Source organism: Budorcas taxicolor, chromosome 14, assembly GCF_023091745.1.
Source record: "Budorcas taxicolor isolate Tak-1 chromosome 14, Takin1.1, whole genome shotgun sequence".
Lineage (NCBI taxonomy): Eukaryota > Metazoa > Chordata > Mammalia > Artiodactyla > Bovidae > Budorcas > Budorcas taxicolor.
The window spans coordinates 25,885,186-25,901,551 of record NC_068923.1 but is presented as its reverse complement, the minus strand read 5'-3'; the positions used below and the strand labels follow the sequence as shown (position 1 = coordinate 25,901,551).

The 16,366-nt window shown below is 47.8% G+C and overlaps 1 long non-coding RNA gene across 1 annotated transcript in view; it reads left to right on the top strand.

Annotated features, from left to right (window-relative positions):
• The window catches only part of LOC128059472 (uncharacterized), a 160,772-nt gene extending 146,767 nt beyond the window's left edge, over positions 1-14,005 (top strand). Inside the window, exon 5 of the long non-coding RNA XR_008200594.1 lies at positions 13,510-14,005. This is a non-coding gene — a long non-coding RNA (uncharacterized LOC128059472). The remainder of the gene's footprint in view (positions 1-13,509) is intronic.
• The last annotated feature ends 2,361 nt before the right edge of the window (positions 14,006-16,366 follow it).

The window sequence follows — 16,366 nt, the reverse complement described above, 5'->3', positions numbered from 1 at the left end:
ACAATGACTGAAACAAAGACTCTTAAGCTTGTTTAACTTGCCACGTTCTCCTTCAGGGAGTTTGGACATTTATTCTTCGGCTACCACATGTGAGACTGCCGTGTCCTGAGCCATCCACAGCAGGACCTTCTTCTCTCGGCACTTGGCACAGCACCAGTCACCTGGCTCAGGCCACGTGCCCCTTTCTCAGAGGCCCTCCCTCCCAGTGGATTGCGCCATGCTCTTCCTCCCTCCAGCCCGTGATTTCTGCAGCACACATCTCCAATCAATGAAATCATGATTTGTGGCGTTTGGAGCTGAGCCTGCGTGGATCTGGTTCCCTGTTGTGTCCTGGCAGCTGGCACGATGTTTTATTATGGTCAGAAGCAAGGGCTTGAGTCAGAAAGACCAGGTTTTACTGTGACCCTGCTGTTTTGCTCAGCAAAATCTTCAGTCTCAGCTGAGTTACCACGTGACCCACCTCACACAAAGATGGTTGAGGTTTAAATGAGATACGGCATGTAGCTTAGTGTGGGGTCTTTTGTGACCGGTTCTTTCACTTGGCCTGATGGTCTCAAGGTTCATGCACGTCATCTCGTCTCTTCTTTCTGTACGTAATTCCTTGTGATGCCCAGACAGTGTTCCATTGTGTGGATATATATAAACATTTTGTTCATTGGTCAGTTGATGGACACTGACTTTGTCCATCCTGGAGTTACTATGAATATTGCTGCTCTGATGTACAAGGTTCTGTGTCTGTAGGTGTTCATCTTTCTTGAGTTTGTATACCTAAGAGGGGAATTGCTGGGTCATGTGGTGTCTCTCTGGGTAACCTTTTGAGGAACTGCCAGATTGCTTTCGGAAGCATATGTATACAACAGTTTTTCGTTCCCACCAGACCTGCCTCTTCTTGCTCATCATTCATGCTCAACTGTAAACGTCGCATGATTTCTTTTACATGAATTTTTGGAGCACACAGAGTTAATCAGTGGTGCTAGAAGTCAGTGCCATTGTCGTCTCTGGGAACAGGGCGGAGGGTGTTCTCTGGGTGGGAGAAGTGTTCTGTGTCTTGGTGGGTTAGTGTGTTTCCTATGTGCATTTGTCAGGACTCATCAAACTGTTCCTTTCCGATCTGGACATTTCACTGAGTGTTAATTGTGCCCAAATTAAAAAAAAAAAAAACTGAACTAAAAATGGGGGGAAAAACCCAACTAGGTGGAGGGGGAAAAAGAAAAAAATACACAAATTATCTCATGACCTAACTTACCTTACCCACCTTCTCCTGGACAGAAGGCCTGTGCCTGGCAGGCAAGGCCAAGTGTAAAGGGCTCTTAATTGATGTGATTAACTATGTCTCAATAGGGAGCCTCGTTAACATCAGCAGGGGGTGGGGGGTGATGGGAGGTTATTTTTCACTCTCCCAACTAGGGGATGGCAGGAAGTGAGGGAGGGAGGGGCGTTTGGAGGGCTGTTCCCTGCAGTGGGCAAAGGGGGCAGCGAGAGAGCCTGACTCGAGCTCTTCTGCATAATACAGCTGCAATTCCCCTTTGGTGTTAAGATACTTTCAGTTTTTTGGATCATTTTCTTGGTTGCTGCAAAAACCTATGCTCCATTTTCATCCACAGGGAGAAAGAAACCAACCTGATTTGCTAAGTTTGTTTTGTTGGTTTTTTTTTTTGTTTGTTTCTTTTTGGTATGTTTTCTAAAGCTGCATCATTCAGCAGAACAAAGGATTTAGACAGAACACTCTTTAATCCTTCCTAAATGCATTCGTGGCTGATGAACAGACAACAGAAAGCAAGCAACAGAGAAGTGAAAGGTTTTATCTCTCCCTCTTAGAATCTGCAAAGAAATATGGATTGACCTAAATGCACAGAAGATTAGGATTGGATAGGCATCACTAATTACCCATGGTAAAAATCAGCATTATAGCATTGTTGATAAAATTGCAAAAATCATATCATTTTATCTGTAGGCTAGAGAAAAATATATATTTGATGGAAAGAACACACTAGAAGTGTAAACAAACACCACCATTATTTAGGGGGAGAGATGTGATTACTTGCTTTTTTTTTTTTTATTGCTTATCTGTTAATTATTTTTTCCCAATGACCACGTATTGTTTGTGAATTAAATTAAGGAATTATTTTTCGTTTTCTCACTGACTAGAGAGATCAGTTTCCTCTCTCTGGAACAGATCCTCTTTTTCCCTCTCCACCATGTTTACAGCTTAAGATTTTTAAGGCAGCACTGCATAAAGCATTGAACATGAACTCTGGGGTTAGCGGGGTCAGAGTTCAGTCTTACAGGATGGTGGCTAAGTCACAGATCTTTTCTGTGTCTTGGTTTTCCTCATCACGAGAATGGAACTGATAATACTCTCCCTGGTCAATTGATGTGAAACATACATGGGAAAATCCCAACATAGTACTTGGTTCTTCCTATCTGTTTACTCCTTTGCCAACCCTTGATAGCCTAGCATCTTTCTGATATCTTGGAACCTAGCATTCAGCATTATAATCTAGATGACTTCTGACAACTGGGCTACATCTCTAATTACTGCAGGAACTTGCAGACACCTGCAAATAACATTGGGGTGTGTATATGTTCATGCGTGGGCTTCCCTGGTGATTCAATGGTAGAGAATCTGCCTGCCAATACAGGACACACGAATTCGATCCTTGGGTCGGAAAGATCGACCCTCGAGAAGAACATGGCAACCCATTCTAGTATTCTTGCCTGGAAAATCCCATGGTCAGAGGAGCCTGGTGGGCTGCATAGTCCACAGGGTCACAAAATAGTCAGACATGACTTAGCAGCTAAACAACAACATGTTCACACACACATGCAAGCATGTATGTAAAAACTGGTGCATATGGCTTGACATTAAACGAAACCTCCCTCTCCACGGATGAGCTAAGACCGCCCGCTGCTGGAGCTAGTATCTGTCACCAATCAAAGGTAGCACCAATTGCAGCAAACATCTGGGTGCCAGTACTATTTATATGTCCTTCTGTAGTACCAGTCCCCGGTAGCGGTGGTTTCAGTCTTCAAGTCTTGCACTCCATATGTTGGAAACGTTCTCTTCCCGCAAATCATGAAAGCGGATGTAGACCCAGGCCATGTGAGTGTGAGTAGCCCCCTCAGGAAGGGGCTCGGCACCGGGTGAGTCAGGGTTTTGCAAAGCGTGTTTACACGCAGGACGCACGTGGGCAGAAGCAATGTGCACACATGCAAAGCAGGAGCCACCGCGCTGTCATCTCTGTTTCACCTCTCCTTCTTCGGTCCCCTTTATAGCCCTGCTTCGTCCTCCAGAATCGCCTACCCTAGGTTCTTTTCTCAGCTGCTTTTTATGGCAGTGGTTTTCAAACTTTAGTTTGCAAATGATCACCTGAGAATCTTGCTAAAATACAGATTCCTAGGCACCTCCACCCAATTTTCTGATTCAGTGGCTGGTAGGGGGAGGAGGGAGTTAATGCCCGGAAATGGGCATTTTCACCAAACACCTCAGATAGGTCCTTTTGACTAGGAAGGCTCTACCAGCAGAGTGCCTGGGACCTCTCAGAATTCTGGGGCCCCACAAGCAAGTTAGAAAACTTATATGTTGATACAAGGACTAGTCTCAAAATATGAAAATGAAACTGCAAAACTGAAATAACATTACGTGTTAATATGTAACTTTATAGCAACTTATCGAGTTCTACTCAGCTTTTGCAGTTATATGGGAATTTTTTTTTTCAGGGGGATCTGGGTAGGTTTCATACATTTGACATACTGTGTGCTAGGCCCTCAAAAGCCATGCAAAAGCTCCAGTCCCATCGATATCGCTCTCCGAAGTGTAACCCTAGGTGATTTCTTATTCCTAGCGTTTTCATTCTTGAAAGACCCTTGGGAATGTTCGTCTTTGCTGGCCACGTTTTATCACCAGGGAGACTGAAGCCCAGAGCAAGAGTGACTCAGCCATGGTCACATAGCGAGTTTCCTGAATTATCCAAACCAGAGCCAGCCTTCACAACTCATGTGCGTGTGCACAAGTGTGCACGAACTTGTGACATCTCCTGGGGGTCTCTTCCTCCTGTCTCTTTCACTGTGGCCTCTCTGCCCTTTGTTCTTGTCCTCAGGCCAGTCTGATGCCCAGTCCCGGGCCCTGAAGGGAGGGGAAGAAGGGAGTGAGGGTCTCAAGGCTGAAACTGCTAACAACAGACATTGCACATGGTAAGGCCAGTCTTCAGCATAATCCCCACAGAGGAAGAAGGGCTTCATCACTCCCTGAAGCCGAGGCATGAGGAAGAGCTGGGAGACTTCCCTGAACCCCCATGAGCGACTCTGTGCTGGGTATCCTATGCCGTGGGGGCAGCTGTATAAACCTGACTCAGCCCCAGCCCCCAGGGGACTTCTGTTTATTCTTTCGTCCATTCATTCCCCCAGATAACCTGCTGAGCACCCTGCTCGGTGCCCGGCATTCTGAACAAGGCAGATGTGGAGCTTTGATCCTAGTTGGAGAGACAGGCAGTTAGCAAGGAGACAGATCCACATACGTGCCAAACATTTCAGCAAGACATTTTCTTTTAGGAAGATAAAAAAAGAAGCTAATGAGAAGGGGGTGACAGGTCAGATCTCTGCCTGGCAGCTCCTGTTGCCCTGGATGGATCGGTAGGGGGCTGCCAGAGCCTCAGTTGGCAGAAAATTCTGCGGTCCCACCTGGGGTCACAGCGACAGTGTGCTGTGACGGGTGGGTGACGGCAGCCGTGCTGGCAGATGGGAAGGGAAGGTCGAGTCCCCTGTGTCTCAGTCCCTGCTGTGACTTCTGTGGGGGTTACTCTAAATAACTGGGTTCTTTCCCGTGTCCTCCCTGAGGGCTACCCGAGGCCCATCTCCCCAGAAACTTCTCATCAGCTACACGGTGATCCATGGTCCTCACCTGCCCTTTCCCAGCACTGATTCCTCTGCCTGGCTTTCAAGGTCCTCAAAATTCTGGCCCCAACACACGCTCCCAGGACTCCCTGACCTTTTCTTTCTGTTCCAGCCTCCGCGGGCTCCTCACCGACCCCTAATATGCAGCGCCCCTCCCCATCCAGCCCCTCCCCCACTCCCCTACCCTATGACCCTCCTTCCCATCCGGGTTCTCAGAGGACTTCCCTTTGCAGCCCACAGGGACCTGCCTTCTTGCACCCAAACCATACGGTACCCACACACCATCCGTCTTCCACTGTCTTGTCTTGTTATCTCTCACTCCCTTCCTCCATGGTTATCTGAAATTCCTCATGTCAAAGCTTTGACTCCCTACCTATGTTCAGCACTCAAAGAATGGCCTTGGTGTTGCAGTTGCTCATCCCGGTGTCTTGGCGATAACAAGCACTTGAGAAATAAGTGCTTGAAGAACTGGCTGGATTGGTGGTGCAGGGGTCGGGAGTAGAAGGGGAGAAGCGAGAGCAAGGCCATCTAAGGACCTCTGCCCCAGTCCTCGCTCTCCCCTCTCCCAGACCAGACTCTGCTGCCGTGGCTGGCACAGCCCATGTGTTTCTGTCCACGCCCTGACATGCCAAGCTTCTAATCGAAAGGCCATTGGTGAAGCAGTCCAGCTCAAGCCAGCGCTGTCACAGACCCTGGGACCAGAGAAGCACAGGCTGTCTGGGCAGGGTGGGAACAGGCATCGAAGCAGCTCTCAGAGGCAGGGGGATTCTTCCCAGGGGAACTGATGATGAAGCTGGGCCAGGAAGGAAGTGTGGGAATTAGCCTGATCCGAGGCCAGAGGAGCACTCCATGGACTTCCCAGTCTGCAGAGAAGCCTGCGTGCTGGGGAGACGGAGTCAGGGGTGAGCAGGGGCCACCAGGGACGCTAAAAAAATTCTAAAGAATGCCCAAAACCCCGGAGCCAGAATCCACAGCGCTCCAGCTCTTACGGTCACTCCTGCAAGTTCCCTCCACCCCTCCAGGGTGTGCGGACATTTTATGATGCAGTCACATTCTCAGTGGATGTAAGACTTTTCTTTTTTAAGATTTTTTAAAATGTGGACCATTTAAAAAATCTTTATTGAATTTGCCACAGTATTGATTATTTTTTAATCTTTTGGGTTTTTTTTTAGCCAGGATGCATGTGGGATCTTTACTCCCCGACCAGGGATCAAACCCACACACCCTCCCATGCCTTGGAGGGTGAAGTCTCAGCTGCTGGACTGCCATGGAAATCCCAGATGTAGGGCTTTTTAAAGTGCAGTTTTTCATGCAAACGTTTCCATTGGTATCCCTCTGTTTCTCCTTCTTTCCTGGTGACCTCGGGCTGCTGCTCCTCCACCCCAACTTTCACATCATCCTCTCAGCCCACCTGAGTGAGGGCGGTCCCTTATGTGGAGACAGATCTCCTAAGGCAGACAGATCTCAAAAAAGGAAATACAGAGCATCAGTGAAGCTGGGAGGGAAAGTAAGGCTCACCAGAACAGTGTGACTGTGGCGACCCACCACCTGCAAGTCACAAGTCAGTCAGTTAGTTCAGTTGCTCAGTCGTGTCTGACTCTTTGCAACCCCATGGACTGCAGCATGCCAGGCTTCCCTGTCCATCACCAACTCCTGGAGCTTACTCAAACCCATGTTCATTGAGTTGATGATGCGATCCAACCGCCTCATCCTGTGTCATCCCCTTCTCCTCCTGCCTTCAATCTTTCCCACCATCAGGGTCTTTTCAAATGAGTTAGTTCTTTGCATCAGGTGGCCAAAGTATTGGAGTTTCAGCTTCAGCATCAGTCCTTCTAATGAATATTCAGGACTGATTTCCTTTAGGATTGGCTGGTTGGATCTCCTTGCAGTCCAAGGGACTCTCAAGAGTCTTCTCCAATACCACAGTTCAAAAGTAAGTCACCAAGAGCTAGACTAAGAGGATTCGAAATTCATTCTAAGAATTTGGGGGGGAACCTGGCATGCACTTCCATGGTTTGTGGCAGCTTATATTGTTCTATGGGGAAAACCAGTTGCCAGGAGTTATCAAAGCATCGCTTCAACCTTGTGTCCCAATTTGGGGAATGTATTTCAAAGACATGTTTCAGGAGGAGAGAAGGCGGTGGTGTGCAGGAAGGGATTTTGGTACAGGCAGACACACTTAGGGGCAAAACTGGAAAGCAAATGGTGCTGGAGGGGTATACATGGTATTTCTGGGCTACCAGATCTTTCCCAGAAGTCTGAGGGATTGCGGTGGAGAAGAGAGGACCGCCTTAAGGGCAGCAACAGCAATCTGAGATGTGGCAATCACATACATCATCGTGTCTTCCCTGGGACTGGGGAAGTTATAGAGAGAGAGCAGCTGTTCACTAGGAGCTTCTCAGACTCCCACTCCTCCCAGTGTGCTTGCCATGTGCCCCATGTGGTACCTCCTGTTTTGTTCTGATCAGGTATCTGTTTCTCATTTTGACAAACAGGATTCTGTTATAGATGTCCCTCTGTTTTCCTTTTTACTCAGAGCCGCCTTCTGTTTTTAGCTCCGCTCCTGCTGGCCTGTGCATGCTGGGCTCATGTGAGGGGCAGTGTCCACCCTCCCCTGACTGCAGGCCTTGCCTTGTTTACTTCCTGCATCCCTGCTGACACACTTCAGGGAGAAGCCCAGCCAAGTTCTGTGTCCGCGTGGCCAGTGGGAGAATCTCTCTGATGCGGACCCAGGGCTGGGGATGGGGTGGGGGGGGTGAGTCACGATGCCGCTCAAGCTTCATTTCACAAGCACCGCCAGACTGTTTTCCAGAATGACTACCTGTTGTGCTTCCACCTCTGGTGCTCAGGGGTTTCTGTTTCCCCATGTTCCCCCCCACCCCGACTTCCACTCCCGCCTGCCCCCAGCACCTGGTGTGGTCAGGTGTGTCGAAAAGGAGGCATTTGATAGCTCGGGCTCATCAGGGCACTGGGTTCGCTTCTCTGAGCCGCCCTTTTCTGCTGCAGTCGGCACCTGATCATGACAGCATCCAGAGCAGGAAGCATGGCAGGCAGGAAGAGGGGCGTCTTCTTAGGGCAAACTATCTGTTTTCTGTTAGGGAAAAAATATTCCCCAGAACTCCCCAGTATACTTCCCCTTGTGTCTTATTGGCCAGCTGGGGCCAGTTTGTCCTCCTAAGCCAGCCTCCAGCAGAGACAAGAGGATGGCCCCTTCCATGGGTGTTGCTGCCTGCCCAGGACCCGAACAGAACGGAGCGTGTCCACCCGAGGATGGAGAGACTGGCGGACAATCACCCCACTGTCCATAGCGGTTGCCACGCCAGGGCTCTAATTGCACCAGTTTTTTGAGACCACTCTGCCTCTTCCATACGAGGGATCTTCCCGCCCCTTTCCCCCAAATCTGTGTGATGAACCATTTGTGGAGAATCTCAGAAGCACATGTCTGTTGCCTTGGGGTTAGAACTGTTGATTCTGGAATCTGATGGTTCTTCCCACCAGGTGAATCTCAGACCTGGTCTGCCCCCCGCTGAGGCTGCCCCTACGTAGATCTCCATGCAAGCTCCCCACGGGAGAGGTCAGCGCAGAGATTCATGGGCACGGCGCCCCTGTTCCTGCCTGTGCCGAGACTCCAAGGCAGAATGCCAGCTGGGGACAGGTGGGGAGGACACCTGTCCAGGAATAGTACCATAGGCAGCAGCTTCCGCCCCCCAACCCCCGCTGCCATCAACCACGTGCCTGCTATAGTAATCCTGTGTTTTTGCCTAACCAAAGACATTAACTTCTAATCATTAACTTCTGTAACCTCTTGAGCCCTTACTCTGTGCCAGGCAGCCCAGTAAGCATGTTATTTTTTATGATCTCACAACACCACCTCTGACAACCTCATGAGAGCTTTTGTGTGTGACGGTTGAAGCACAGGCTCCCGTCAGACTGCCCATGGAATCCCAGGACTGACGTTTAATAGCTGTGTGAACTTGGGCAGATTACTTAACCTTTCTGGGCCTCAGCTTTGTCCTGTGTACACCAAGAACAATAATGGTATGTTATGAGCACTCAGTGAGTTGGTAAAGTGCTTAGAATAATGCTGGCTCGGAGTACACACATAGTTCACACTTGATAAATACTAGTTGTTGTTGTTGCTGTTTTTAAAAAATGAAGAAACCGGAGGCTCAAGAGATCCACTTACCAAATGTCGACAGCTGCAAGTAACAGGGTTGCAACCCAAGAGTTCGTGATGTGAGAACTGGCCTCTCATCCAATCAGCTAGATAGACGTCATCAGTAGTAGCCACGCACCTCAAGGGAACAACACCATCCTTGCTGTTCTTATCAATAGAATAAATGCTCAGCTGAAGACTCAGTAATACTTCTTATGAAGAAATAACATCCAGCCACCAACCATGAAGACGTAGTGCCATGTGTCCAGTGCCAGGAGATGTGTGGATCTTTTCTGAAGGTGACCGGGACACTGGGGCATGAAAGAAAGGGTGTGCCCGGGGACAACAAAAGCAAAGTTTCATTCCCAGTCTCGCCCCTGACCTCGCTGGGCCTCAGGCCTCATCCTTGGCTTCAGGTTTCTATTGTTCCTCCCGGTAAGGATTTAGGAAGCGCCTTGTAAGCTGAGCATGGCCAGGACTGCTTATTCTGCGGTTAGGATTTGCCATGTTGCCTTACATTTTGTTTCTTATCTCAGTTCACGCTTACACATTCACACAAAGTATAAGCGCTGTATCCCCTGACTCCACTTGAGTCCTTGGAAATCTCTGGAAACCAGGACTTAATGCATCTTCTGGGAAAGATCTTACCTTGCCTCACTGAGCTAAGTGGGCTGGAGTCAGGACCGTATGGCATTTTTAGAGAGGAGGGTGTCTCTAGAGAGGAGGGTGTATCTGTGAGCTTGGGGACAAATAAATAAGCTAGTGCTCTGCCACATGGGACATTCCCTGATTGAATTTCTCCAGATTTCTGAGCATTTTCAGACACAGGTATGCTGGGACCAAGTGCTCAACCTCAACGAAGGATTACAGGCTAAGTGATGTGACTTTAAGCCAAAAAAAAAAAAAAAAAGGCTTAGTGGCCCGAATTTTCCTGGGAGGACTTTTAAACTTAACCCTACACAACAAGTGACTCAGTTATCTATTATTTTCAGTTATTTTCTTTTAAATTGAATGTCCCTTCCTCCCTTTCCTTTCCTTTTTTTTCCCCTTTCTTTCTTCCCTTCCCTCTCTTCCTTGGAATATATTCACACCAGTGAAAATTGAGATGGTCCAGAAAGACATGCTGTGAAAGTAAAGTGTCCACTGCAGGTTCCACTTCTCCAGGTAACAAATCTTCCTCCTGGGAGGCAGTCCCTCTCAGAAGATTCTCGTCTGTCATTCTGGAGATGGTTTGTGCACACACAAGCACGATCCGAGTGTGTGTAGGACTTCTTTCTTGACTGGATGCGGCCTTGTCTTATAGCAGAGGCCCCATGATCTGTGGTTCACTCCGCCCTCCCAAGGCCTCCACTCCTTGCTTGCTCCACTCCACTGCTTGTTAGCAGCTGTTTTCATCTTTTCCACGCTCAAGGCCTATTTCCAGGCGTGTGTGATGACTCAGGGACATTTGTGATGACACGGCTCTGGACCCCAGAGTGGCCCAGCCAGGCTGACGGAGAATGCCTTGGTTTCAGTAGGGCCTGGGATCTGCCCCGATTTCCCCCCTGCAGACAGGAAGCAGGAAGCCTGGATGGCAATCCAGGACAGGATCCAGAAATGGTTCCCACCACAGGTGGTCCTCTGGGGAACCCACTTCTCCCCCTTAAAGGGCACTTTGTCTTGACTCAGGTCACCGAGCGCAGAGCCACACACCTGAGAGGTGGCTGAGGCCATTGTTTCTCGAATGTGAGCTGTACATAAACTTCTAGGAGCCCTTGTTAAATGCAGATGCTGTGTCACTGAAGCCAAGTGGAGCTGATATTCTGCACCAGTGATGAACTCCCAGGCGATGGTGATGCTACTGGACCATGGCTGACCCATTCTGAGTAGCAAGGAAACACCCGATGCTCCTTCTCGCCTTTCTCCTCGACACACACTCCCCATCTATGGAGTCCTAGGTCACTTACACATGGATTCCGGCTCCATCGCCCGTCAGCAGTTTAATGTACATTGACAACAGTCTGTCTTCCTCACCATCCAGTGAGGTGCACCAGCATAATCCTTTTTTTCTTTCTTTTTTTTTTTTTTTTAAACTTTTTAGATGAGAAAACTGCTCCTTAGAGATGTTAAACAACTTGGCAGAGGTCACACAGCTAGTAAGTGGCAAAGACAAAAGTTCAAGGGTGAAGGTCATTCCCAGTCACTGCAGTCCCCCATGAGCCCATAGATGAATGTGGTCCCCCTAGAATGGGACGGTCTGCAGCTAATGAACAGGTTCAGATGGTGAGTGTCAGATTCTTTTCTCTCCCCTAATTTATCTCTGAGATTTTGATTCTGGCTTCTTCTCTCCAGGAGACTAGCCAACACTTCACATGGTGGGTGGTCCCCACAGTAACACTGACCCAGAGAGAAGTGAATCCTTTAACCTGGTGGCTAGAAGACACATGAAACTGGAGAAAGGAACCTAGAATATTACCGCATTTAACTCACATCAGAGAGCACACCTTCCCTTTCGTCCTCTCTTCCAAAACACCTGAGAGCTTTTACTGGCCGTGTGGTCATTGCTGTGCATGCGTGCTTACTCACTCAGCTGTGTCTGACTCTTTGCGACCCCGTGGACCGTAGCCCGCCAAGCTCAGTCCATGGGATTCTCCAGGCAAGAATACTGGAGTGAATTGCCATCTCCTTCTCCAGGGGATCTTCCCGACCCAGGGATGGAACCCCTGTCTCCTGCATTGGCAGGTGGATTCTTTATCATCTGAACCACTTGGGAAGCCCATGGTCACTGCTGAACTATCCTCCTTTAGTGTGGTTTTGACAGAATAGTTGGTCTGGAAATTTTCTTTCCAATTTAACTTCCTTGTTGAACCACCTTGGTTTTGAAAGGATAAGGATGACTAGTTATATAGCAGTTGCTACAGGAGATATTTGCACTCAATTTCAACTCTTAGGTGATTCAGATCAAATGCTTTCTCTTTTCCTCCCTGGAGCTATGTGCGACCGTCTTCCTCTCACACAGCAGGCTTCTCATGAGTTATTTTTGGAGTTTCAAATAAAAACAGCAATTCTGGCGAATGGGAGCGCGAAGCGATACTCTAGCTGAGCAGAGCAAACCATATGTACTGATAAAGACAGCCAAAGACTCAGTGCCTGTAAAAGGCTTCCAAGCCATCTTCCTCCATGAAGGTTAAATTAGGGGGTAACTGCAGACTATCCCTGGTACTGTCATAGTCCTTTGTGAATTCATTTGAGGGACTTCCCCAGTGATCCAGTGATTAAGACTCTGCCTTCCAGGGCAGCGGATGAAGGTTCGGTCCCTGGTTAGGGACTAAGATCCCACATCCCATGGGGTGTGGCCAAAAAGTGAAAAAGACAGCTGAGATTCCTTTAAAATTACCAAAACTTGGTCCATTTGCAACGTATTGTCCTGATTGTTTAGCTTTAAGATGGCAGGTCTTGGCAAAATTCACTTGAGGACTTCGCTTCAGCCGCTGGATCTGCCTTGAAACACGGAAATCACTTTATTTTCCCACTCTGCTCTGTCTCCTTCCTTCACCAGAGCACATAGAACATCCCTGAACATGTAGACCAAGCAGGCAGACCTCCCCCCTTCACCCGTTACAGCAGAAGCGCCTCGTGGGCAGGGGGCTGTGCTTTTCATTTTGCTCTGTTCGGGGCACAGAGTTGCTGTTCAGAGAACTGAGTGAACAGATGATGTGCTGATTTGCTTCAGTTGCTTCTGACTCTTTGACCCTATGGACTGTCGCCCGCCAGGCTCCTCTAGCCATGGGATTCTCCAAGCAAGAATACTGGAGATATCATGCCCTCCTCCAGGGGATCTTCCCAACCCAGGGATGGAACCCAGATCTCCTGCAGCTTCTGCACTGGCAGGCAGATTCTTCACTGCTGAGCCACTGGGGAAGCGTGAACAGATGATGGATGAAAGAATGCTATTCTATTTCCATTTCTCTCTCTCTCTCTCTCTCTTTTTTTTTTTCCCCAAATCAATCACTTATTACATAAATAGTAACTGAATGTTTTTTAGCTTGGGAAAAAAAGGCTGTCCAGATAAGGCTAATGTTTTTTCTTGATCACAGCCCCCCAATTCTTGTTTCTGCGTCCTTTCTGCTTAGGTTATCAGTTTGGCACACATCCTTGTAGAGCTTTCCAGTACATTTACACATGCATGCACACACAGGCATACACACACACACACACACACAGAGTACTGTTTTTGATAAACAGATATTTTCCTCAGCTTGCTTTCTCCTACACAGCCATGTATCAGAGAGTGCTGTCCATGTCAGCTACCTTATTCTTGGCACTTGCTCTGTAGTTTTATTACATTTGTGTGGATATAATACCTTTTATTTGAACTAAGAGAGTATACTCATTATCTGCTTTCATGCTCATTGCTGTTCAGGGTCCCTTCTCCTGTACACATTGACAGACTAACCATGTTCACTCCTGTCTCTTGGTAGCTACAATACATTTCAAGAGAATCAGCCACCTGCCTCCGAGATTATGCCGGACCTTTGGACGGAATCACGTGAAATGCTGAGGACTGCCAGAGGAAACTGACCATCTGTGTCTGTAGAAGCTGGGCAAGTGCATTTGGCTCCCAGAGTCCCACAGGACTGGATAGGGGGTGATGTTAGAGCCAGTGTCACCTCTGCCTGGAGCTGCTTGAGTTTCCGTGGGCAGGTCATTTCCTCTCGCTGTACCTTACTTTTCTCGTCTGTATAGTGGGCTCAGTGAGTGTCCTTCAGCTCTCAGAGTCTGAACAACAGGGTTTAGGTAGTGCCACCAGATTGACATAAAGAACATATTAGCTTACATGCTGTTTTGTGTCAGAGTAGGAAAGGGGATATTTAAAACTATATTTAAATGTCTGTTTTAATTAACTAAATATATTTCATTATATTTTAATTTAAAGATATAAAATTTTAAAGTAGAGATTTGTCCCAGAGCTCTTAAATGTCACAGTTTATGATTGTCCAGGAATGTATCACCTTTGGGTCTTACTCTTCTTTCTTGTTACTTTATTTTCCCATTAAAATGTATGTATTTGTTTCCTTTGCTTTGTGTGGTCTTTTCACTCTAAACAAGGCAGGGTAGTGTTGCGGAAGGGGACCATGGACCCCTGAGTTCCACCTCCAGGTTTGTCTAAGTTACAGCTGTGTGTCCTTGGGCAAATCCCTTACCTTCTCTGAGTTTCCATCTGTTGATAGATGCGTCCAAGTTAACCAGGTATCCACTTGACAAAAAGTTGAAAATCACACCGACTTGTGAATGTTTCACCTGACATTTCTGAGCCCTATCACCTGCGGATAGATCATCTCGCGAACTGATGAGACATCCTAGGAGACCACCAAAACTCATGCAGTGGTCTCATTTCACATGAAAATTGTGCAGCTGCCCAGGCCTCTGGTGACACACACCGACTTTCAGTGGGTTCCCAGGGAGGCCCCGAGAAGCTTCTGAGCTGCCATGATTCATCGGTAGAGTTTCCCCCCTGAGCCCCTACTTGGAGATGCCACAGCAGTCACAGGGGCTGAATCATCCTCGGGCATGCTTCCCTGGGGGTCCCAGTAAGGTTTCTCACGTGGGGCCAGAGGTCTGGCCTCTTGTGCTGGCATTACATGTCGGTCTGGAGAGAACGGGGCTTCTGCAGGTGAAAGGTCGGGTGAATGGGTGTGAAAGCTGCGTGGGAGCTGAGCCCACAAGGTCTCTGGGGGTTGGTTTTCCTGTTTCCAGCATGGTTTTGCACCCCTTCTGTGAGCTTCTGTTTCTGAACACCCCTTGGGCTAAGCACTCCCTGATTGAGCAGGTCTGTGTGGGAGAGAGGCCAGTCTGAAGCTCTTCCCTGAAAGCCCCTGGGCTCGGTGACTTCACCTGTACACCTTTGCTTCCTGCCCTGCCGGGTTTTCTCTGAGAAGGCTTCACTCAGGTGCTCAACCCTCACTACCTTCCTTCCCTTTTCCCTTTCTTAAACGGAAGAGCATGGACTTTATAGACTCTGAATTTGTCACCAAGCTTCCAACAGCCTACCATAAACATTTTCCACATGAGCCAAAATAAAAGGAAGAGCACAATGAATGGAAAGAACATCATTAACTTGGTACATAACTTAAAATCAGTTTAAAAAGAAGAAGAAGAAAAGAATAATGGATTATTTCCATTTACCAAAGCACACTGAAAATTTTTCAACAGCTGCCCACCACGCCGTACTCCCGAACTGCCTCCACACCCCGCCGCCCTGTTTTGATGAAATAGGAGTGAATCTACTTTGTTGCAGAGAAACTCAGAGCAAGTTATAGTGTCTCTCCCTAATTTGATCCTCCTTTAACCTATCGATAGTGTTGTAAATTCACAGCCTGGAAACTTGAAGACATGAGTCAGCCTGACATATGATTCACATATCCTCGATCTGAAATGCTTGATGTTGTGTGGGGCCCGGGTGGGAGGTAGAACCAGAAATGAATTTCCTGACCCTCAAATTCAGCTTCGGTGAAGTCGCATGGGGGTGTTGTGGGGGGCAGTTATTATCTTGTGGTTTGTGGGGATTCTTCCTGCCTTCCAGGATCTGCAATGCGTTGGACAGAGGGGGAAACTCAAGGTGACCACATGCCCAGGACTGCTAGAAGAGTTCCAGTTTATGCCTCCTTGTCCCACATTTTTTTTTTTTTGCGCAGATAACCTGTTTTTCTACTCCCCAGAATATAGGATTCTGGGGAGACTAGATTAGGAGTTCTCAAAGGTCAGAGGTTTCATTTTATTCATAAGTACATCCCCAGTAAATAAAGGCTTGCTGAGGTGGGTGAGTGAGTAAATTCTTCACCGCCTCTCTTGGTCTCTGAATTTCTGTTTCCCATCTTTGTATGCCTAGGGTAACTACTGATTCTTGTTCTCAATAGCATCTTTTGACTAAGCCTGAGCTTCAGATGGCAATTGATTTGATTCCATGCACACAACCTGCCCATGCAGCTCTGTGACTTTCAGTGAGTTATCCAGATGAGTTACAGCATATCAGAGTACCAAGAACAGCGGCTTCCAGAGACAGTGAACTCCTAAGAAATGGCAGTGGAGGTGGAGATGGTGCTATTGTTACTAGGTGTCTGGCATTGCCACCTGTTTTTGTCATATCTTTTCCTAGTTAGAAGATTTATAGACCTTTTTTTTAAAGAAAATAATATAAAAATCTCATGAAATTGGGCAAAGACTAAAAAAGCTAACTGTACCATCATGACCTTTGGTAGCACAGTAGCAATTATCATTATCAATGTACTAGGAGCCGTCGGCGGTGTTTTACGCCAAGTTTTTCCATAGTGGTTATCT